This window comes from Rhipicephalus microplus, chromosome 5 (genome assembly GCF_043290135.1).
Source record: "Rhipicephalus microplus isolate Deutch F79 chromosome 5, USDA_Rmic, whole genome shotgun sequence".
Classification (NCBI taxonomy): domain Eukaryota; kingdom Metazoa; phylum Arthropoda; class Arachnida; order Ixodida; family Ixodidae; genus Rhipicephalus; species Rhipicephalus microplus.
In genome coordinates this window covers 830,206-844,174 of record NC_134704.1, presented here as the reverse complement: position 1 = coordinate 844,174, position 13,969 = coordinate 830,206, and the positions used below count along the sequence as shown (strand labels likewise).

General features: G+C 47.4%; 1 protein-coding gene across 1 annotated transcript in view; it reads right to left on the bottom strand.

Moving 5' to 3' along the window:
• LOC119174040 (intermembrane lipid transfer protein VPS13A) overlaps window positions 1-12,725 on the bottom strand; it is a 1,344,268-nt gene extending 1,331,543 nt beyond the window's left edge. The window contains exon 1 of the mRNA XM_075894208.1: window positions 12,460-12,725. The gene's annotated coding sequence lies outside the window, so the exon portion shown is untranslated. The remainder of the gene's footprint in view (window positions 1-12,459) is intronic.
• Between the last annotated feature and the right edge of the window lie 1,244 nt (window positions 12,726-13,969).

Sequence of the window (13,969 nt, the reverse complement as noted above, 5' to 3'; positions counted from 1 at the left end):
TCGTTCTCTTCAGTGGTATAGAGGTACCCAACTATGTTATGTGTGGTTCGAGCATGCTACGGTGTACTTTGTACAGGAAACAGACTGACGTTTGTTATGGATGTGGAGCTCTCGGCCATCGTGCGGATGTTTGCCCGACACCGATGAAGAAAGTGTGCCGCGGGTGTGCTGTCAACGATCCCATGAACGATCACCAATGGCAGCTGACATGTGCCTTGTGCGGGGGGGTGGGGGGGGGCACATCTAACGGCCGACAAGTCCTGCCAGCATCGATTCCAAGTTCCCTACTTGGTAAGGCGACGAAGACGGCATAGAAAGGCCGCCAAGAAACGCAGGCAGCACCAAGAGGGCCTGACATCATGGGATTCGAGCGTGGCACCAACCTCGAGGACGCACTCTACCTTGCCAGCAGTTAAAAAGAGTCGCAGCCGCTCAAGAGGACGCTCTCGCTCCAAGAGGCCCGCCCACTACAAGGGGCGCTCCCACTCCAAGGGACGCTCGGACTCTAGGCTACGCTTCCAAGAAGCTCCCAAGACCTGGACGGATTGTGCCAAGCCAAGCCCGGCGCAGCAGCCAGCACAGGTATCGCACGCGGCACTGCCAGAGCAAAAAGAAGACCCTAGGATTGCATTCTTACTTCAAGAAAATACTAGCTTAAAAGCGCAGCTTCAGCAGATGAGGGTCGAGTTTGAAGCCCTCAAAAATACAGCACAGGCCCCGGTGCGGTCTTCGTCAGTAGAGCCGCGGCCGGCTAAGAGAAAGATAGGTGCGGAAGGGGAGGTAGCGGCGGCTTCCGACTTGGATATCTAGGGAGCAATAAGAGATTTACAAAAGGCGGTAGAACGACAGGCAGAATGCTTTGACCTCGTAGCATGTAAAGTTGCCATGATCGAAAGCAGACTCGCTCCAGGCGGGAACTCTTTTGTCCCGGTGACACCTGTTTCACTTGTTCCCTCTGCGCGCCCCGGTATGCCAATGGATCAGGCTTTAGTCGATATGGACGTGCCGTTAAGTCGGCAAACCAGCAGCAGCAGCCATGGCTCCCAACGCAACTGAGTTCGTCATTTGGCAGCGGAACTGCGCGGGGTTCAGGAAGCGTAAGGCCTCCCTCCAGCGGTACATTGCTTCATTGGCAGTTCAGCCGCATGTGATTGCTTTACAAGAAACCATTGACGCGGCGGTTGCCTTGCCCGACTATCGATCTATATCATTTAGGGGGGAGGGTCAACGTGGTCTGGCTGTCTTGGTTTCGAACAAATGTGCGTTTTTAGAGCGCACGCTTGCCCTCGGCAACTCTACTTTGGAAGCTCAGCTGATTGAAATTATTTCGAATAATTGGCTTAAGTGCAGCATATTCGTACTGAATGTTTGCAGCAGCCCTCGAAATCACAAGCGGGCGTTCTCCTCAATGGTCGCAAAGGCGGCTACCCTTGCCGGCAAGTCACCGCTCGTAGCTATCGGTGACTTTAACGCAACTCACCCAGCCTGGGGTTATCCAAAGGCCACTGTTAAAGGGAAAAACCTTGTTAAAGCTATGACGGACTGTTCCTTGGAGCTGGTCACGGACCCTCAGTTCCCAACCCAGTTGGGCAATTCCGTTTTAAGAGACACCACTCCGGATCTGGCATTCATCAGAAATGCGGGGAAAGTTCAGTGGGTTAACTTGCAGAAAAGCCTGGGAACTGATCACTTCATCCTCGCAGTCACGCAGGAAACCCGGGCGGCTCCACCTAAAGAGTACAGGGTGACGGACTGGGACGAGTTCAGGAAGCGCCGGAAAGCTGATGAGACCGAATATGCCACGTTAGAGGAACTCTTTTCTCGGCTCGCGGAGGATGAGCTCTTCGCCACCAAGACTGTCCAAACCGACTTACAGGTAGATACGATGAACTCGCGTCTTGCGCATTTTGTTGGAGGCAAAAAAATCGCTGGTTGAGAGATAGGGCACATAAAAACTAAATAGGAGGCTCCGCAAACGCATAGCTCTCCTCAATAAAGATATTGAAGAATATTGTCTGGAGCTTTCTAGGCAGCAGTGGAACGAGGTTTGCTCCAAAGTAGATGGGCAGATGCGCACCGGAGGTAAATGGAACCTGTTGAAGGTACTACTCAATCAGACAAACTCCAAAAGTAACCAGAGATTGGCAATCGACCGCTTAGTTCAAGCACAGCGGAGCAGTGGAGTCACTGACACCACTTTACTCAAGGATTTGGCAGAGCAATACCTTCCACTTGGCCCCTCCGGGGACTGGGATTACCTGGTCTACCAGGGAAGGCCGCTCGAGGAAATAGACTCGCCCTTTACGATCCTCGAGATCGAAGAGGTGCTTCATGCGCTTAATAGCCACTCAGCCCCTGGTCCAGACGGCGTTACAAACAGGTTGCTGCGCAATCTCGACGGAAAGTCAATCGATAAGTTAACCAAGGAGGTCAATATCCTTTGGGCAGAAGGTCGCGTACCTGAAACCTGGCGTACCGCCTCGGTAATACTCATTCCCAAGCCGGGCAAGGTACTCACCATGGTAAACCTCCGTCCCATTTCCCTCACATCTTGCGTGGGGAAGGTGATAGAGCATGCGGTACACAACAGAGTATCTCGATATATTGAGGATAAAGAGCTGTTTCAGTACAACATGATAGGTATCCGGCCGGGTCTCTCCACCCAGGATGTGATGCTGCTGATTAAGAGGCAAATCGACATCGATCGACACACCCATCGATCGACACACCCAAATCGATCGACACACCCGAGATGTTCAAGGAATATTGGCCCTTGATCTCGCCAAGGCCTTCGATACGATTTCACAACAGTTTATACTGGAACAGGTAGAGCGCATAGGATTAGGTCCCAAGTTCCACGCCTATGTTCGTGTCTTCCTCAGGGGCCGCGATGCGACCATAAAGATTGGCGAATTAAAATCGGAGGCCTTCACCCTGGGTGCAAGGGGCACGCCACAGGGAGCGGTAATTTCACCCCTTTTGTTTAACATAGCCATGAAAGGCCTCTCGGAGCGCCTCTCCACTGTAGCCAATACCTGTAGCCAATACCGACTGTAATACCACTGTAGCCAATACCGACATTACAGTCTGGTGCATGGGCGGTTCGGATGCTGAAGTAGAGCAGGTGCTCCAATATACTTCGTCAATCACAGAACGTTTTCTGCAGGGTACAGGGCTCCAGCTATCCGCCTCTAAATCGGAGTTGCTTCTATATTGACCAGTTCGACCCGGAAGAAGGAACGAGTCACCGCTTGATCAGGTGCAAATTACTATAACCACACAGGATGGGCAGTCGATTCCAAGAGTCAATTGTATTCGGGTGCTAGGCTTTCTTCTTGAATCTAACAGCAGAAATTCGCAGGTTTTGGCTCGCATCACCTCCAAAACAGAGAACATGCTCAGACTAATATTTAGGGTTTCAAGCTGCAGGGGAGGGCTAAGGGAGAGCAATCTCCTTCGGTTCTTCCATTCATTCCTGATGAGCCACATTAATTACGTGGCATCCTTGCTAAATTGGTCTAAACGCGAGAAGAATAAACTCGACACTTTATTGCATAAAAGCATCAAAAGGGTACTAGGCCTGCCTATGAGCACCAGCACGGACCGGCTCATGAGTCTGGTTATGCACAACACCCTCACAGAGGTGACCGAAGCACAAACACTACCTCAGGTCGTGCAACTCTCCTCCACGAAAACTGGGCAGCGTCTCCTACAGTCGCTGGGATATCATCATACGGCAGGGGAGGAACAGAAGATCTTCTTATCACAAACAATGAAAGGCACGTACGAGGTGGCACCCTTCCCGTGTAACGTTCATCCACAGTACAATGTTGGCCGGCGAAAGGTACGGGCCAAGTCTCTCCTTGATTTCGTGTCTAAGTCCACGGGTAGTATAGCCTTCGTCGATGCGGCGCAGTATGGCCGCTCCGATCGTTTTGCAGCTGTGGTCGTTGATCACCGCGGTCGCGTACTCAACTCGGCTTCCGTGAGAAAAGCGTCTGCCTCTGTAGCAGATCAGGTAGCGATAGCCTTGGCGATGACGGACCCTTCGCGTCCAGAGATATTTACTGACTCCAGGGCTGCCGCCCGGGCGTTTGCCTCGGGGGTAATCTCTAGAAAGGCTGCCACTATTCTAAATTCCAGGGGTGTAGTAGGCCACCACACAAACACCTGGTTTCCGGCCCACATGGGCTCAGAGGTGCATCCGACTCTTCCCAACGCCAACGAACTTGCCCATAACCATGCACGAGAAATCACGTGCCGCGACAGTCCGGGCGAATACGGAGATGGGTTCACGGATAACTTTAAAGATCCACTTGGCACCTTTAACTAAGTGACGTCCCATTATCAGTTGTCTAGGCGGAGGTACCCGCTTCCGCATTCCAAGCTCACTCGGCCACAGTCATCGGTTCTTCGGATGCTACAAGCAGGTTCATTCCCATCTCGTAGCACATTCAGCCACTTTGCTGATGGCATAACTCCAGAAGGCCCGGTTGTGAGGCACATAACTGCACATTCGCTCACATGCTTTGGCAGTGCCCGGCGTTACATGGCGCAAAGTTCAGCACAGAAGAAGACTGGGAGAGGGCTCTTAAAAGCCCCGAACTCTCAGTCCAATACTCCTCAGTCCAGAAGGCCTGCGAACGGGCGGAGGGCCACGGTCTTCCAGTCCCGGCGTGGACGCAGCCAGCAACTGCAGCGGACACCTCTTAAGGGGGCGTCTGACCAGTTCTCCAGGACCAAATAAGGTTCATTTCACTTCACTTCACATCCCAAAACCACCATATGTCTGCCTGCTATATGCTTATGATGCGGGTCGACGATTTTTTTTTTCCTCACAATAAAGAATGCTGATGTATGTTTTCATTAATGCTGCTATTTGTAAACACAACGAAATTGCCTTTGTAAATAAAATACACTCGTTTTGGAGCTTCCTTATTTACTACCAAAATTAATCATTGTTTAATCAGGAAATTATTCAATAGAACAACACATGAATTTGAAGCATATATACTAGTTTTCTTTATCTTGCTTACATTCCGGACAATACCACTTCTTCGTCTTTGGTGGTGCTCGTATGATTGCTACACATGAAAAATGAAACCACTTATATTTACACGATGAATTGTCCCATGCAATCATTTTCCCCGTCTCGGCTCCTTGACAGAAGCAGTAAGCGCTTGTTTGCGCAAATGACTTCTCTGTGGTGTTCTGCTGCCGTGTGAAAAACTTGCTGAAAAGCCCGGAAAGAATAGCTCCTATGAAAAATTCCTTTGCAGTTGCAAACATCTTTTCACAGAAATGTTAATCTCTCTTAATTCTTTGCCCGTCAAAGAGGTTCGGAGCCCAGATGATGAAGTGGCAGTAGTCTACTTTGCATACGGTCATCCGAGTTTGAACAAGGTAGTATTACTCAAGCTATTTAGGAAGCTGCAGAGCTCCATTAATGTATGTCAAACATGACTTAGCCTCAGTAAAGGAGGTAGCATCGTATAACAAGTAGGAAATTTTCATTTCAGCTATGCCTTTGCCACAGCATGAGCACGAAATTAGTGCATCTGGTGTTCCTCCAGCAAATCGATATGAAACACTGAAGTGAAGGCCAGATCTGGCACAGTTGAAATCGACATGCTTTGGCTTGTGATGGTTTTCATAGGCTTTCAGAGCATCACGTTCATGCTCCAAACCCCAGGCAATGGCAGGAGTCCTTAGTGATTTTTCTGGGTAACATATTGACTTGAGCAACAGACTAGAATTATCTATAGCCGTTTGGCACACACTTTTCATTTGAGATGCTGTCACTCTGCCAGCTCAGTGAAGGTACCAGTCAGGTGACCTGTTCTGGTTTTTTGTTTTCAATTCAATCAACGTCACTGTTTCATCAGTGACATGAAATGTGCTCATAAATTGGTTGGCCTTGTCAACAAGGGTGTTGAGGTAATCTGCCAAAGTGTCATCTGTATACAAATTTCAAAGGTGTGTTTCTTGTTTGGGTACTGGTTCCTTGAAGACAGAGGAGTGCCCAGGCAGCACTGAAAAGATTGCAGCAACAACAGCACTTCTTATGAAGACACTGCTTAGGCGTTCCATCTCAGCCGGTGAGGCTGGTGGCACATTAGATCCCTTTTTGGTTGGTTTCTTGCTCGTAGGGGGGCTCTCTATCGTATCATCAAGCTGCCGTTTTTTTTTTTCCTTTGCAGATATAAAATCAATCTATTTCAACTTTTTGAAATGGACCTTTTCCCCATAAATAGGAAGCCAAATGTTGTTTTCTTTAGTGCAGCTAATAGAGTTGCTCATCCTCACACCTGTGTCAACAGCAAACAAGCAAGCACCGAAGTGAGAACAAGCTTCTCCCACACCAGCCATGCATGTGCAATGGGCAGTCAACACAACACCACTGGCTTTATACACGATCCACACTTTCAGTGGCTGTTCGTCTAATTGTTGCGATTGGTTCACCTGAAAAACAAAGGAAAAATTATATGGTTGAGATTAACACATCTTTGTAAACAATGCAGAGATGTCCAGTTAAAGCATGGAAAGCCAGCTACAAAACATTCATGTAGGCTGATTGAGATTTTTAGAAACACACTTGAATGTTGCTTTTGCGCAATTTTCGAATGAAGTCGGTTCGTCTCGTCTCTTCACTGAGCATTGTAATGTTGCGTGTCTCATACGCGCACCACTGACCAACGAGGGAGGAATGCCTCTGAATTTTTTACGCAATATGCAGGACCGAAAACGTGACTCCAGCTTATCTCTCCCAGCAACAGCACCTTTTCTCCTTGGAGCCACTTCGTCGACAGTGCCTTCACCCAATCGCTCGTAAAGTTGTGCGATTCAAGCGACTTATAGGCCTTGATTTCTTATAGAGTGGCGAAGCATGAGGAAAACACCAAATAGTTAACAATGTTCCGTGTGATAGCTCGGGAAAAGCGCTGTTGTCGATCGTTGTATGAACACCCGGTCGCAGCGTGCAAGAGTCCACGTCGTTACATAGTTCTATTTTTTCTTGATAACGCACACGGGCCGACCCAATCAATTCTGCATAATACGTCTCGTTAAAGGTGCGGCTTTTCTGAACAGTCGGCATTTCTCGTAAGGAGCGGTAGTATCCGGTTTGAAAACGAACAGCAACGGCACAACACCCGCACTCGGCTACCGTAAACACAACTGTTCACACGGCCCACGTGGTACTCCAACATGCCTCCGACACAGAACACCTATATACTACCATTTACCTCCAACTCAGCAGCGCGACCGAAGGTAATGTCATGTGCAAGCCATGTACAGACTTTTTCAATGTTTGTAAACATGATAGGCGTCGAGTGACGTCACGGCGCGTTGGCTCTGCTCAATCGTCCAAGCTGAAAGCACAACACCAGCCTCTATGAACACGTGACGACGAGCGCAGCAGGTGCGCAAGCTGCCTTCGAGAACAGCGCGCCGAGACGCCTCACGCATGTTTACAAGCGGCAGCCGCAACAGAGGAAGTTGCAGTGGCTGTAGAGGGCTTCTGAAATGAACATATGAGCTATGTTGACGTGTAGTTCTAGCTTTGAGAACCTCATCAAAACATATGAGGTATCTCAACTGCGGCAGTGTATCTCATTTGCAAAATTTCATCATTGATGTTGCAGCCAACATCATACAAGCACACTTTAATTTGTACTAATGCAAGGACAGACCGCAAGAGGCTCTAGAGTACAATATGCAAATGCGTGGTGTAAAAATACGTGGCCATGAATTGTTACGGTAAATCCTCACATATAATTATGTACCAGAGAAGCTATCCATGCAAATCACCAGAGCAACCTTGGTGATACTTTCATCTGCAATACGCTTGAGATAATGCTTCAACAACGTGCTGTGGACAATATGGTTACGTACTTGTAAGGTCCGGGGCTCAATTCGTACGTTCAAGCCAACACCGCGAAATGCTTGCGACTGGGCAACTTTCCCGCATGATGTTTTTCTGTGAATTCACACATACGTGAAAATCTAGTGAAGTGCACCAGAGACAGAACAGCCCTCTCCGATACACTTGTGTCAGGAGTGTCATTGCAGCCGCACATAATCAGAGAAAAGACTAGTCTAAGTCATTCTTTCATTCCCTGTTACATTATTAAACAATACCCACGCAGAAAGTAATGCATGCTCAATCGTTGGCTCAATGACCTAGTGACATATTTAGTTCACACCAGCATGGCGATATCATATTGACATGGCAAAAACTTTTGCGGTTATATCAACAATGGCAACCGTAAAAAATGCTTTGCATATGGCAATTAATGCTATCCAGAACGTTAACGTGCTTTGATGTAAACGTGCTCGATACTCCTCCACGGCTTATTTAAAAAAAGAATAATTCTATAGCTTATTCCAAATGCTTCAGAAAGCTAATCGCCTTTTATGGGTAAGCCGCTTCAAAACATAACCGGTGAAGCGGCGTCGAAGCAAAATTCTCGCGTTTCACAGCTGCAGCTGATCGGCGACGGTTTTTGTCACAAAAAACTGAAAAAAAAAATAAAGTAAGAAATACCTGGTCCATCTTTTTTTGTGCCTTCCCGTAAAAATCAATGTGAAAGTTCGCCGGTATAACACTCTTTCTTCTTTTCACGGCCACAAACAGCGCACGCGCCAGTGAAAACACAGAAGAAACTGCGGTAGGCGCCGCGGCTTTTGCCTACCAAGCGAAACCAAACGCCCGACAACAGCACCACCGCATTTTTGTGACGTGTTTCCGGTGGAATTTGTCTATAGCACCAGTCAAGAAATGTTCAGAAAAAATTAATGAATAAAAGCGAACTTCACTACAGCCATTTCCTCTACAAAACTAGATCTATGGTCCTTTAGTGAAATCATTTGAGTATCATACGAAAAGCAAAACACTGGCTGTCAGCATTTTTTGGGCTAGATATTTGCAATGTTCATAGACTGTCACGCCACCTAGCAGAATTAAGGAGCGTCCTCTCATGAATGATCAGTAGGCAGAAGCTCCCAATGCTGCCTTGTTCGGCGATGCCAGCCGCAGTGTCAACGCGTGCACAAGAAATTAACACAAACCACTTTGTATGTTTCGTGCATCAGTGAACATACCGGACCCTCCGTGACACGATTAATCTGATTCATTCTTGCGGGATGCGAAGTTCTCGTGAAAATACGTGTTAACTTGCGTTTTCGATTATAGCCCGCAGAGTACACATATCAGCTTCATGAGATTTTCTGCAGCCACAGTTAAATTATAACGCCTGACCATTTCAGTAAAAACTTGCCTTGTTTTACGTGCATATAGCATTCATCAGTGCTTTTGTAGTGCATGAATTCTATAACATTCATTGTACACAGAAAGTAGAGCAGGCTCACGATTTGCGCTTCCAAACCTTGGTCTATACTACACCGCTCCTTTTTTACATTTGTTGATAGATAGCAGCACATTGCAAGTGATTCCTCGTTTGCCGATTATCGAAGCGAAATTATCTCCACACCTTCAGATAAACGTGGTGAGCGACGTCGTGTGGGTGTTGTGCGTGGTGAATGACGCGTTGTTGGTGCTATCAAAGCCGTTTGGCGGAGAGACCTCTTCAGATTACTTTCAGCAGTGGCGTTCGAAGCAACCGTTTTGACATCGGGGATTTTTTATTGGGCGTAGATGGTTGTCAACGTGCTGAGAGTGACGGCGACGATAAACGATCAGCTGCTCGCTCACGAGCAGAGTTGCAGTTCACATCCCGTCATGCGTTAATGTTTTTTTTTTTCACGCTCGTAAGTCACTTTCATTGTATTTATTGTATACTATCCTTCAGTGAGCTTAAAATAAAAGCTTACTTTTTCTTGTGCATTGATTGTATCCCAATTACAGTAAATATTACTAAGTGCCGCATGCCGCTTACTTGCTCGAGCTCAACCAGCGAAGCGAAATAGAGCAACCAAATATGCAGTTACGACTACAGTCCACGCTAACTTCTCCTGCACTTCACTGGTGCCGTCCGAACGACTAAGTTGCGCGACAAATTTTCGCAGTTTTGACGTTGCAAAAAGCCTACGTGTGCATTCATTTCGCTATCTCTGTTTTGATCGAGCCGATGAAACCTGCAACATCCAAGTGCAGAGAATTGCGAACTGATCATGGATGTGACACAGGCGCTACTTAATGGAAAGTTAAATCATTGTGTTCCGTTGAAGAAGCAGCAACATGGTGCTTACAGCTGTCGTGGTAGCTCAGTGGTAGAGCTTCGAACATGGTGCTTACAGCCCAAGTAACGACGGCATAATAAGTTTGCAAATTATCGCTACGTTAAACATTAGTTCCTGTGCAGCCAAGACGGCGGGCTACTCGCTAGTGGCCTCCTACTGCGGCAAATCCGCCAGACAGGCTCGGCACAAACGATGTCGTAGTGCCGTTCAGGTCATATGTGAATCCCGGCTGTTTCCGCAGTTTTCTCTAGCACGCACAGGATTATGCAAAGCATCGTTCATACACGGTCGATCAGCTGACACCAGAACCCATTGCATTGCGGCGAGAAATGAGGTTGCGAACATTCAGCAGTTCCTATTGTTTGGAAAGTACTTTGGTTCAATATACATATTCATTTGACGACCAAGAGTTCATCCGTTGAAACCGGCACGGGGAGTACATTTGTGCGTCCTATATTTTTTTTAGGCAAGCTAACGAGTTGATCATCCTTCCGCAGCCATCGATGAATGGTTGATATGGCTGTACCCTTTAGATCGGGTGGCGGCTAACGCCACCTAGCCATAATACTTAGTGAACCAAAAACTAGATTTATCTTTTTTTTTCCCCTTTAAATAGTGAAGTTGAGGTCTGGTACTTTGCAGTGAAGGATTTATTTTCACTCGTGCCTTGACTTTAGCCACCAATCAGATAACCTCATTTTACTCAATTTTACCCGCTTAAAGTCTATTTCGTCCTTTCTGTCCCTAAACCACAGTGCTTTGAAAAACACTGCACCATCATCCTGAACTGTAGGGTGAATCCCTTTACAGAACTTTATCAAGTGTTCGGCAATTTCCTCCTCCTCTCTACACGCACTGCATACCGTGTCTGCCCCTTCGTATTTGGCCCGATATGTCTTGGTTCGCAATACTCCCGTTTTGGCCTCAAAGAGTAGAAAACTACCCTGAGTATTACCATAGATCCTTTCTTTGGCAATTTCCTGCATAAAATTTCGATAGATCTCAAGTGCAGACTTCTTAATCTTGCCAATTCTCCACATGTTAGTTCCCGTTTCGTTTACTTTCTTCTTGACAAATAGGTTTTTTTTTTTTTGACCCCCTGCTGTTTTCTAAGTATTTACCCATCAATTTTCTGGTTCGCCTCCTCCATTTTGTATCAACATTCTTCACGTACAAGTAGCTGCAAACCTTGCTAGCCCAGCCCTCCTCTCCCGTTTCTCCCAATCACTTCTCAAATTTTATCTTGCTGCTAGCTTCTCTTCCCTCAAATGATGTCCATCCCATATGACCTTGTACTCCCCGATTTGGTGTATTCCCGTGAGCTCCTAAAGCAAGCCTATGTATTCCACGTTGCTTAATTTCTAATCTTGCTTGAACTTCTGAGCTCATGCACAAGACCACATTGCCGAACGTCAGCCCAGGAACCATGACCCCTTTCCATATTCCTCTCACAATATCATACCTATTGTAATTCCACAGTGCCCTATTTTTCATCACTGCTGCATTCCTGTTACCCCCTGTTCTTTCTGACCCGCTGTTCTCGCCTGTCGCCTTCTCCGCTACCCACGCCTTCCGTCTCACACCGCTCGGGGCCGGGGCAAAGCGCCATTAGCTCCTTTACCCGCTGCTCGAGCTCAGTCCGCCCTTCCCGTTCGTTTCGAAGGTCGCCCTTCTTTTGCTCTAATAGACTGGCGGTAGCCTCCACCCGCCCACGCGATGCTCCGAGCTGTTTTTGAAGTTCTATTCTCTGCTCCCGTTCCCCCTAAACTCCCCCTAAAGCCCCTCGATGCTAGCCTCCATGCGCTGCACGGCTGCCTTCCGTGCTTCGCACAGCCTGCACACGAAGCTCGCCTTCTGCGCGTCGGCCAAACTCGTGAATGCTGTATCGTCCAAGCCATCTTGTATTGCACGGCGCGCCATTTATAGGTCGTGGGCATTTCGAAAAGAAACACGTAATGAACACTTCAAAAAAAAAAAAAAAGAGGAACATCAGTACCACTTTTCTCAACGTGCACGAACTGCGTGCGGTGGTGTACAGATATCGTACCGATTCACCCAACGCAATATGTTTCGTCTGGACGGCGAGTTGGGTGTTGCACTTACGGTAATCACTTTTTTTCCTGGGCCGACAACATTAAAGGGAAACGAAGGCTGCACGCCAAGAACAAAGAACGCCATAGTCACCTCAAACAACGAAACAGCAACTCAACTCAATCTTAAAGACGCGTCTTCCATGCATGAGCAACGTCTTCGACCTACCACGCATACGGTTAGCTGCAGAGTAGCGTTCAGACGAGCCTGCTGAAAGGTTCCCCGCAGGAACACCTCACTGCCAACGGCATTCGTCGAGCGGATGTTGTGGAGGAAGCACTGCTGCAGTTGAGCCGAAGGAAAGTAATCGATTACGGAGCTACGCACAATGCCTACGCCAAACTGCGCGAGCAAATTTCGAAACTACATCAGATTAGGAATCGAAAAAAAAATTCCTTCTATCCCTACAGCCTTTAGGTGCCTTTTCCTCCCAACACGGATGGATGGATGGATGGATGTGGCTCTACCCTTAAGATTGGGCAGCGGCTAGCGCCACCTAGCCGTAATACTTTGTTAAACACCAACTAGATTTATCTTTTTTTTTTCCTTAAAACAGCGAAGTATAGGACTCGTACTTTGCCGTGAATGGTTTAATTTTCACTCGTGCATTGACTTTAGCCACCAATCAGATAACCTTCTTCTAGTTAGTTCCACCCGCTTATTTTGCCCTCCCTGTCCCTAAACCCAAGTGCTTTGAAAAACTCTGCGCCATCATCCTGAACTCTAGGGTGAAGCCCTTTACAGAACATCATCAAGTGTTCGGCAGTTTTCTCCTCCTCTCCACAGCACTGCATACCATGTCTACCCCGTCGTATTTGGCCAGATATGTCTTGGTTCGCAATACTCCCGTCCTGGCCTCAAACAGTAGAGAACTGCCTCAAGTATTATCATAAATTCTTTCCTTGGCAATTTCCTGCTTAAAGGTTCGATAGATCTCTAGTGCGAACTTCTCAATCATGCCAATTCTCCACATATCGGTCTCAGCTTCCTTCACCTTCCTCTTAACCGATAATTCTTTTTGGTTTGGCCCCCTGCTGTTTTTCAAGTATTTACCAGTCAATTTTCTGGTTCGCTTCCTCCATTTCGTATCAACATTCTTCATGCACTTGTAGCTGAATACCTTCCTAGCCCAACGCTCCTCCCGCATTTCTCTCAATCGCTTCTCAAATTTTATCTTGCTGCTAGCTTCCCTGCCCTCAATACTAAGCCGATGACTGAGACACGGATGGATGGATGGATGGATGGATGTGGCTACACTTTAGATCGGGCGGCGGCTAACGCCACCTAGCCATAATACTTAGTGAACTAACCATTACATTTATCTTTTTTTTTTTCCTTTAAATAATGAAGTTGAGGATTCGTACTTCGCAGTGAAGGGTTTAATTTTCACTCGTGCCTTGACTTTAGCCACCAATCAGATAACCTCCTTCTAGTTAAGTCTACCCGCTTAAAGTCTATTTTGCCCTCGCTGTCCCTAAATCCCAGTGCTTTGAAAAACTCTGCGCCATCATCCGGAACTATAGGGTGAAGCCCTTTACAGAACATTATCAAGTGTTCGGCAGTTTCTTCTTCCTCTCCACACGCACTGCATACTGTGTCGACCCCTTCGTATTTGGCCCGATATGTCTTGGTTCGCAGTACTCCCGTCCTGGCCTCAAACAGTAGAGAACTACCCCGA